Source organism: Chiloscyllium plagiosum, chromosome 42 (assembly GCF_004010195.1).
Source record: "Chiloscyllium plagiosum isolate BGI_BamShark_2017 chromosome 42, ASM401019v2, whole genome shotgun sequence".
Taxonomy (NCBI): Eukaryota; Metazoa; Chordata; class Chondrichthyes; order Orectolobiformes; family Hemiscylliidae; genus Chiloscyllium; species Chiloscyllium plagiosum.
In genome coordinates, this window is record NC_057751.1 from 16,908,549 (window position 1) to 16,917,637 (window position 9,089).

At 51.0% G+C, this 9,089-nt stretch overlaps 1 protein-coding gene across 1 annotated transcript in view; it reads left to right on the top strand.

Moving 5' to 3' along the window:
* Positions 1-5,407: 5,407 nt before the first annotated feature.
* Positions 5,408-9,089, top strand: part of LOC122542990 (beta-adducin-like) — a gene marked incomplete at its 3' end in the record, with an annotated part of 28,975 nt that continues 25,293 nt past the window's right edge. Inside the window, exon 1 of the mRNA XM_043681134.1 lies at positions 5,408-5,412. The remainder of the gene's footprint in view (positions 5,413-9,089) is intronic.

Below are 9,089 nucleotides of genomic sequence, written 5' to 3' on the forward strand. Positions count from 1 at the left end.
AGTGCTCAGGGATGTGCAGGTTAGGGTGGATTGGCCATGCTAAATTACCCATAGTGCTCAGGGATGTGCAGGTTAGGGTGGATTGGCCATGCTAAATTACCCATAGTGTTAGGTGCATTAGTCACGGATAAATATATGTTAGGGGAAGGGGTCTGGGTGGGCTACTTTGTGGAGGGTCGGTGTGGACTTGTTGGGCCGATGGGCCTGTTTCCACACTGTCGGGGAATCTAATCTAAAATCATGAGGGGTACAGATATGATTAATGGATGGTGTCTTTTTCCCAGGGTGAGGGAGTTCAAGACAAGGGGACACATTTTTAAGGAGAGAGATTTAAAAAAGACTTGTGGGGCTATTTTCTTTTACACAGAGATTGTTTGTGTGGGGAATGAACTTCCAGAGGAAGTGGAAGATAGGGATACAGGCACAATGTTTAAAAGATATTTGGATAAGTACATGAATAGGGAAGGTTTGGAGGGATATGGGCTAAGAGCAGGCAGGTGGGACTAGTTTAGTTCGGAATTATGGACTGGTTAGGCCGAAGGGCCTGTTTCCGCGTGTTGTGAATCTATGACTTCCTGCTGCTGCCCTGGAAGAGTCCATTCGTTCCACGTGCCAACTTCCACCTTGGCCTGGTCTGTCTCTGCCTCGCTCCTTCCTCGGATTTTCAGTTCCGGTTTCGGAGGATAGTCCTGATGCCCGACTTCCCTCGCACGGGTTTTCCTGCTGGGAGCCCATTCCCGTTCTCCCAGTCTCGCCAGCTCCGTCGCGTTCACTCCGACGACGCCCCGCACGCTCACACTTTCCGTCGCGCGGCTCTCGGACGTGTCGGCCGTTCTCCCCCCCCCCTCTCTCCCGCCGGCAATTTGGCCGATACCGGCTCCCAGCGTTGCCAAAACAACACCCGCTGCGTCCTCTACGGCCCAGACTTTGACGAGAAACGGACCTATGTGCGGCAGGCGCTGAGATTGGGGTGGACAAAGTGGCATGGTGCCAATGTCTCAAATGTGCCTGGGGCAGAGGGGCAGTGCCATGAGAACTTGCCATGTCGAACGGGACCTGTCGGACTGCGAGCCGGTGACATGTGACTTCTGACTCCACCTCCCAGGATGAGGAGGGGTTGCTTTCCCCCAGGACCCTCCTAAGCTCTGACGTGGGCATAATTTGTAGACGGTCAGTCTCTGTGGCATTTTATAAACTCTCATATCCTTCGGAAACAGAATCAAAGAGATGTACAGCACAGGCGCAGGCCCTTCGGTCCAACTCATCCATGTCGACCCAGATATCCTAACCTAATCTAGTCCCATTTGCCAGCACTTGGCCCATATCCCTCTAAGATGAGTGTGGTGCTGGCAAAGCACAGCAGGTCAGGCAGCATCCGAGGAGCAGGAACATTGATGTTTCGGGCAAAAGCCCTGCATCAGGAATCTGATGGCTGAATCCTTTTGCCCGAAACATCGATTTTTCCTGCTCCATGGATGCTACCTGAGCTGCTGTGCTTTTCCAGCGCCACACTCTAATCGTGACTGTAATCTCCAGCATCTGCAGTACCCACGTCTGCTATATCCCTCCAAACCCTTCCTATTCACAGACCCATCCAGATGCCTTTTAAATGCTGTCATTGTACCAGCCTCCACCACTTCCTCTGGCAGCTCATTCCATACACGTACCACCCTCCGTCTGAAAACGTTGCCCCTTATGTCCCTATATCCTCTCACCCTAAACCTATGCTGGACTCCCCCACCCCAGGGGAAAAGACCTTGTCTGTTTACCCTATCCATGCCCCCTCATGATTTTGTAAACCACTATAAGGTCGCCCCTCAGCCTCCGACGCTCCAGGGAAAACAGCCCCAGCCTGTTCAACCTCTCCCTGTAGCTCAAATTCTTCAGCCCTGGCAACACCCTTCTTGTAAATCTTTTCTAAACTTAAAGTTTCACAACATCCTTCTGATGATAAGGAGACCAGAATTGCACGCAATATTCCACCAGTGACCTAACCAATGTCATGTACAGCCGCAACATGACCTCCCAACTCCTGTACTCAATACTCTGACCAATAAAGGAAAGCATACCAAACGCCTTCTTCACTATCCTATCTACCTGCGACTCCACTTTCAAGGAGCTATGAACCTGCCCTCCAAGGTCTCTTTGTTCAGCAACACTCCCTAGGACCTTACCATGAAAGAAATTCTGTGATGTGCATATTAATCAATCGAAACCTGCACCTCCACTCTAACTGATTGAAGATTTAAGAGCCATCATGGATGTGTTCAATTCATTTGTACAAGTTGTATGGCCCTAAGTGTGGGGCTACATCAGGTTTTAGGGCTAGTTTAGGTGGGCAGGGCTAATATGGGGTGCCGTGATACAGAGATGACGGTGCTGGACTGGGGTGGACAAAGTTAAATATCACACAACACCAGGTTATACGCCAACAGGTTTATTTGGAAGCACTAGCTTTCGGAGCGCTGCTCCCTTGTCAGGAGCAGCAGGATCATAGGACCCGGAATTTATAGTAAAAGACCCGAGTGTCTTACAACTCATGTGATGTGTTAGGCAAATCGAGATTGCTGTTATGTCTTGAGGATGGGGTCGCAGCTTTCGATTGATGAATGTGTAAATCCTAGAATCTCTTTTGGTACACAGCCCCGAGGTAACTTAAGGTCTTATCAGTGGATCAAAGAATAGGTGACATCTCAGCTCAGACAATGCAGTAAAAGTGTGAGATTGGAGTCTGTCTGTATCCCGAGGGTGAGAAGTGGGGATAATGGCAGGGGATCCTCCCGCTCACATGCCCGCGGTCTGTCCCTTGAGGCGACCATTGTGGTTTCTCGCAGTGACATGGCGGAATTGGCCATGGCTAAAGTTGACCATTTTCCTGAGGGTGTCCTCCAGGGCCTGAGGGCGGGGTGGAGACAGCGGCTGATTGGGCGTGGTCAGAGCGGGCTGTGATTGGGTCACGCGGGATAAGAAGGGGGCGGGGGCGAAAGGACCAGCGGGAGGCGGGGTCTCGGCCGGCGCGGCCTTCGATTGGCGGAGTTCGAAAAGCGTCACGCGGACCCCGCCCACTCCTGTGAGGTTGGTGGTGGGCGGGGCGTCGGCGCCGGCGGTTGGGTTTGAAAGCGGCGGTTGGAAAATGGCGGCGGAGGAGAAGCGGCGGCGGCGGCGGGGAGGCTGCTCTCGGCTTCAGGAGTCAGGTAGGAGCCGGGTCCCTCGCCTGCCGTTGGGATGGTGGGTATTGAAGCCCCCTCCAAGTCCGGAGCCGGCCATTCCCCCCCGCCCCCCTGCTGTTACTGCGGCTGCGCAGTTGGCTGGCGTTGACAGCAGCATCAACCTGGATGGGCTGAGCGGCCTCACTGACAGCAACCCCACATGAAACACTCGCCTGTTGGTCCTCACTCTGCCTCGTCCAGGCACATTCGAGATTTTGGGAAAACCAGCCCCTTCTGGTGAAGACAATTGTGGAAAATCTGCTTTGTTTTTTTTTTAAAAACAACACCCATTGTCTGCCCAGGTGTTCTCTGGTCAGGTGGGAGACTGTAAAACAGATGCAAAACTAGGCTTTTGACAGCCTGACAATATTCCCTTCGCTTCCTGTGCTGCTGTCATGTCTGCTGGCTGTCCTGGGTATTTATTTTAATATTCCATACAATCCCCACAGTCCCTTCAGCCCAATGGGTCCACACTGACCCACCGAAGGGTAACCTTCCCCTCCCCCATATCCCTGAGCACTATGGGTAATTTAGCACGGCCAATCCACCCTAACCTGCACATCCCTGAGCACTATGGGTAACTTAGCACAGCCAATCCACCCTGATCTATACATCCCCGAACATCATGGGTAATTTAGCATGGCCAATCCACCCTAACCTGCACATCCCTGAGCACTATGGATAATTTAGCATGGCCAATCCACCCTAACCTACACATCCCTGAGCACTATGGGTAATTTAGCATCACCAATCCACCCTAACCTGCACTTTGGAGAAACCGGAGGAAACCCAAGCAGACGCGGGGGCAAGCTCCACACACACAGTCGCCCGCGGCTGGAATCGAACCCAGATCCTTGGCACTGTGAGGTAGCAGTGCTAACCACTGAGCCACCGTGCTGCCTTCTGTGTTTGCGGGAGACACCCAAACAGAATGTTTCTCTTCCCAGCTTCTCCCGGAAAGCAGGGCTAGTGACCTGGTGTACCATTGGCTGCAGCCCTGTGTTCAGCCGTAACGTGATGGTCTGCCTGCATTCAGCGGAATGTAAGATTCTGTGCAAATTGTGCTGGATAGGTCGTCAATTTGTTTTTCAATCCATGGCTTTATTGCTGGATTTGTACGGTCTCTGCATCCTCTAAGGGCGGCCCCCAAAAGCAATTATTTAAAAACACATTGTGCTAAGAAGCAGAGTTGTATTAGTTCCCTGAACTGTTTCTGCCTTTCAGATAATTATCACGGAACTGTAATATGTTGCTCTGAGAATGGAGCAGTCGCTGTAATCACACAGTCGTAAAGCATGGAAACCGGCCCTTCAGTCCAATCCAGTCCATGCCGATCATAATCCCACACTAGACCCACCTGTCTGCTCCTGGCCCTTGTCCCTACTCACCAACTTATCCCAGTGTCTTCTAAATGTTGTAACTGTACCCACTTCCTCAGGAAATTCATTCCACATGTGAACCACCCTCCGTGGAATAAAATTTGTCCCTCCTGCCTTCTTTTCCAAATCTCCCTCCTTTCACCTTAAACATGTGCCCCCAAGTCTTGAACCCCCCCATCCTGAGGAAAAGGCAACTGCCATTATTAACACTATCCACATCCCTCATTCTTTTATAAGGCATCCCCTTAGCCTCCTCCGCCCCAGTGAATAAAGTCCCAGCCTTTCTTAATAACGCGAATGTCCCGTACCTGGCAACATCCTGGTAAATCTCATCTGAGCTTGATAATATCCTTCCTATAACGGGGTGACCAGAACTGGACACAGTGCTCCAGAAGAGGCCTCACCAATGTCCTGTACAGCCTCGACGTGACTCCAATACTCAAAAGGTCTAAGCAATGAAGACCAGTGTGCTAAAAGCCTTTTTAACCACCATGTCTACCTGTGATGCAAACTTCAAAGAATTACATACCTGAGCCCTGAGGTCCATACAACAGATTACCTGATATTACACATCATGCAGCAACTGTTCTTTTTATACAAACTGAAAAGGCATCTGGCTGGACCATCTTGAACAGTATTAGGTCTTTGTGAGGGCAGTTGTGAGATATGAGGAATTATGCATTCATTTGACTGATTACGAGGACAATTGCTGTCAAACTGTTATGTACTGCATTACCTGGAGGCAAATTTAAAATATGTTGGCTCATGTTTTGATTGTATGCTTAATTTTTTGAGATTTGCCGTGTAGATTTTGCTTTCAGAATGTGACTTTGTGGGCAGATATTACCTGCCTCTAATTACCCCAGGGAAGGTGGTGGCGTCTTAAATCACTAAAGTCCATTTGGGGTAAAGCCACCGCTGAGGGAGGTGGGTTCCAGGAGTCTGAGCCAGCGTTCCAGCAACAGTGGAACAGCATTGGTGTATTTCAAAGTGGTGGGTTTCTAAAGTGTCTGCGACCCTTGTCCTTCTAGATGGTACAGCTTGTGGGTTTCGACGTCACTGTCAATCGTTGTCATACAGTCATAGAGATGTACAGCATGGAAACAGACCCTTCGGCCCAACCCGTCCATGCTGACCCAGATATCCCAACCCAATCTAGTCCCACCTGCCAGCACCCGGCCCATATCCCTCCAAACCCTTCCTATTCATATACCCATCCAGATGCCTCTTAAATGTTGCAATTGCAAGTTGTGCATTGCGTCTTGTGTACACACACACACACACACACACACCAGCGATTGGAGGGACTGAATTTTTCAGATGGTACACGGGGACCAGTCTTGCAGGCTGCTTCATCCGGGATGGAGTCGAGCTCCTCGAGTGTTGCGGCCCTCCAGACAAATGGGGAGTATTCACTCCTGACCTGTCGATGGTGGATAGGCTTTGGGGAGATGAGATGAGAGGTGAGGTTGTTCACCACAGGATTTGCACATTCTCCCCGAGTCTGCGTGGATTTCCTCCCACGATCTGTTGTTAAACTCGATGGCGGAGGTGCCCTGCTTGTGGTTGGAGGGGCGGGGTAAGGGGGCAGGGCGGTGCCTGGTCGCTGTGGGAGGGGCCACCTACAAACTGACCCCATCCCCAGTGATCTATTACCCTCCCCACACTTACTTGCATTCTGTAAAGACCATTTCCTCTGCAATTCTCATGCCATATTCCCCCCTCCCCTCCTGGCCCCTTCCCCTGTCACTGCAGGAATTGCAAAGCCTGTGCCCACACCTGCCCCCTCACCTCTGCCCAAGGTCCCAAAGGTGCCTTCGACATCCACCCTCGATTTCCCTGCTCTTCCACACATGGCATTTACTGTCTCCATCGCTCCCGATGTGGAACCCTCTACACTGAGGAGACCGGATACTTACTTGCACAACACTTCAGAGAACATCTCTGGTGGACACACGCACAAAGCAACCCCACCGCCCTGTGGGCGAACACTTTATCTCCCCCTCCCACTCTGCCAAGGACATGCAAGTCCTGGGCCTCCTCCATCGCCAAACCCTCACCACCAGACGCTTGGAGGAGGAACGCCTCATCTTCCACCTTTGGACCCTCCAACTCCACAGGATTAATGTGGACTTCACCAGCACCACGCTCTCGACACAGTGCTTATACGGCTAGTTCACTTCAGTTTCAGTGGTAGTTCAGTTCAGCTCAGTGATAACTCAAAGGACCTTGCTCACAGGAAGGTCTTGCGGTTTGTTCTTGGTGATTGGCATTGCCTGGCATTTGGTCTTAATAGACCACGCCTGAGTGTTGTTCAGGTCTTTGTGTGTGCTGGCATGGATTGGTGCAGTCGCTGAGAAGTTGTGATTGGTGACTGCTTCCATCTAGAAGGGCACGGGCAGCAGATAGAAGGAAGATTAGCCCTTGCCAGTCTCTCTGTACCACCATCACCGCCCCCCCCCCCACCCAAACGCCACTCACCAACCTGTCAAAATCCTGGAGCTCCCTGTCTAATGGTGTGATGGATCTACTAACCCTGTCAGGATGGGATAGAAAACAAACAAATGTGGCGACAGAAGGCTGGCCATCCATGAGGTGCTGTGAGCAGGATCAGTTGGCAGCTTGGTATTGCAAAGGCGCTGGGCCCTGACCATATTCCAGTGATGGTACTCATGACGTGTGATGTGGAATTTGCTGTGCCCCTCGCCAAGCTGTTCCGGTTTGGCTCGGCTCGGCTCGGCTCGAACATGGCCATCTATCCGACAATGTAGGAGATAGTCTGGATATCACCGGTGCACAAAAAGCGGGACAAATCCATCCCAGCTAACCTGCAGCCCTCCAGTCTAATCTTAATCAGTGTTAGCAATAACCACCTCCCCGAAACCTGGTCTGGCTTCCACTCGCCTCGCTCAGCTCCTGATCCCATCAGTTTGAACATGCGCAAAAGAGCTGAATGCTAGAGATTGACTGCCGTTGACATGAGTTTGACTGAATGTGGGTCAGCGAGCTCTCGCCATCAAGGGAACACACTCTGCTGGTTGGGGCCATACCTTGTACAAAGGAAGATAGTTCCAGTTGTTAGAAACCAATCACCTCAGCAGCCAGCCCCTCGTTGTCGGAATTCCTCAAAGTGATGCTTGAGATTGAAGCATTTTAACTGCTTCATCAATGACCATCCCTCCATTATAACGTCAGAATGCAGACAGTGAAAGACCTTTCCCTAGGATGATGATGTCAGCTTGTACCAGGGGGCATAACTACAAATTGAGGGGGGGTGACAGATTTAAGACAGATGTCAGAGGCAGGTTCTTTACACAGAGAGTGGTAAGGGCATGGAATGCCCTACCTGCTAATGTAGTCAACTCAGCCACATTAGGGAGATTTAAACAATCCTTGGATAAGCACATGGATGATGATGGGATAGTGTAGGGGGAACGAGCTGAGAGTAGTTCACAGGTCGGCACAACATCAAGGGCCGAAGGGCCTGTTCTGTGCTGTATTGTTCTGTGATCTATATATGCTCCTGGTTGTATAATGCTCAACACCATAGACTGCTTCTGTGGTCAGTGTCCAAACGCGGTAACGCCACACAGCATTCAAGCTTGAACTGATCATTTGCAATAAACGTTTACACTGCAAGAGAGAATCTGCCTATCATTTCCTCGATATTCAAAGGTGTTGCCATCTCTGAATTGCCCCGGTATTCAAACTGAGAGGTGCAGCCAGATAAGGAGGAGTAGGTCAGAGGGCCAGTAACTCCCCAGAGCCTGTCCCCAACATCACCAAGGTGCGAGTCAGAAGCGTGATGGAATACTCCCCGCGTGGATAGAGCTCCAACAGCACTTGAGAAGCTTGACACCACCCAGGACAAAGCGGCCCCTGCTTGATCAATACCCTGTCTACCACCTTCGACATCCACTCCCTCCAGCCCTGACGCTCAGGAGCAGCAGTGGGTACCACCTGCAGGATACACTGTCACAGCTCACTGAGTCTCCTTCCAGATCCATGACCTCTCCTACCTAGAAGGTCAAAGACAGTCAGTGGGTGAAACACTACAGCCCTACCACACCTTTCAGTGACTCGGAAAAATATTCCTGGAAAAATCTGGTTACTTCCCCTGTAACAGTGCCCCGTAACGCCCTCACCTAAAGCATGCAGGCTATAAAAATTCACAAAAGCGTCTCTCACCACCATGGGTAACTAACGTAACAAAATTATTCCGAAAAGCCAATGGAGGTTGTTCTTGAACGTGTTGAACATTCTTTATTTGACCATCCTCCCTGTGGAATTATTGTGCCAACATAACATGAGAGGTTGTTGCTGGGGTTGGAGGGCTGGCTCTATACGGAGAGGCTATTGAATAGGCCGGGGGCTGTTTTCCCTGCAGTGATGGAGGCTGAGGGGTGACCTTATAGAGGTTTATAAAATCATAAGGGGCATGGATAGGGTAAATATACAAGGTCCATTTCCCTGGGCTGGGGGAGTCCAGAACTAGAGGGGC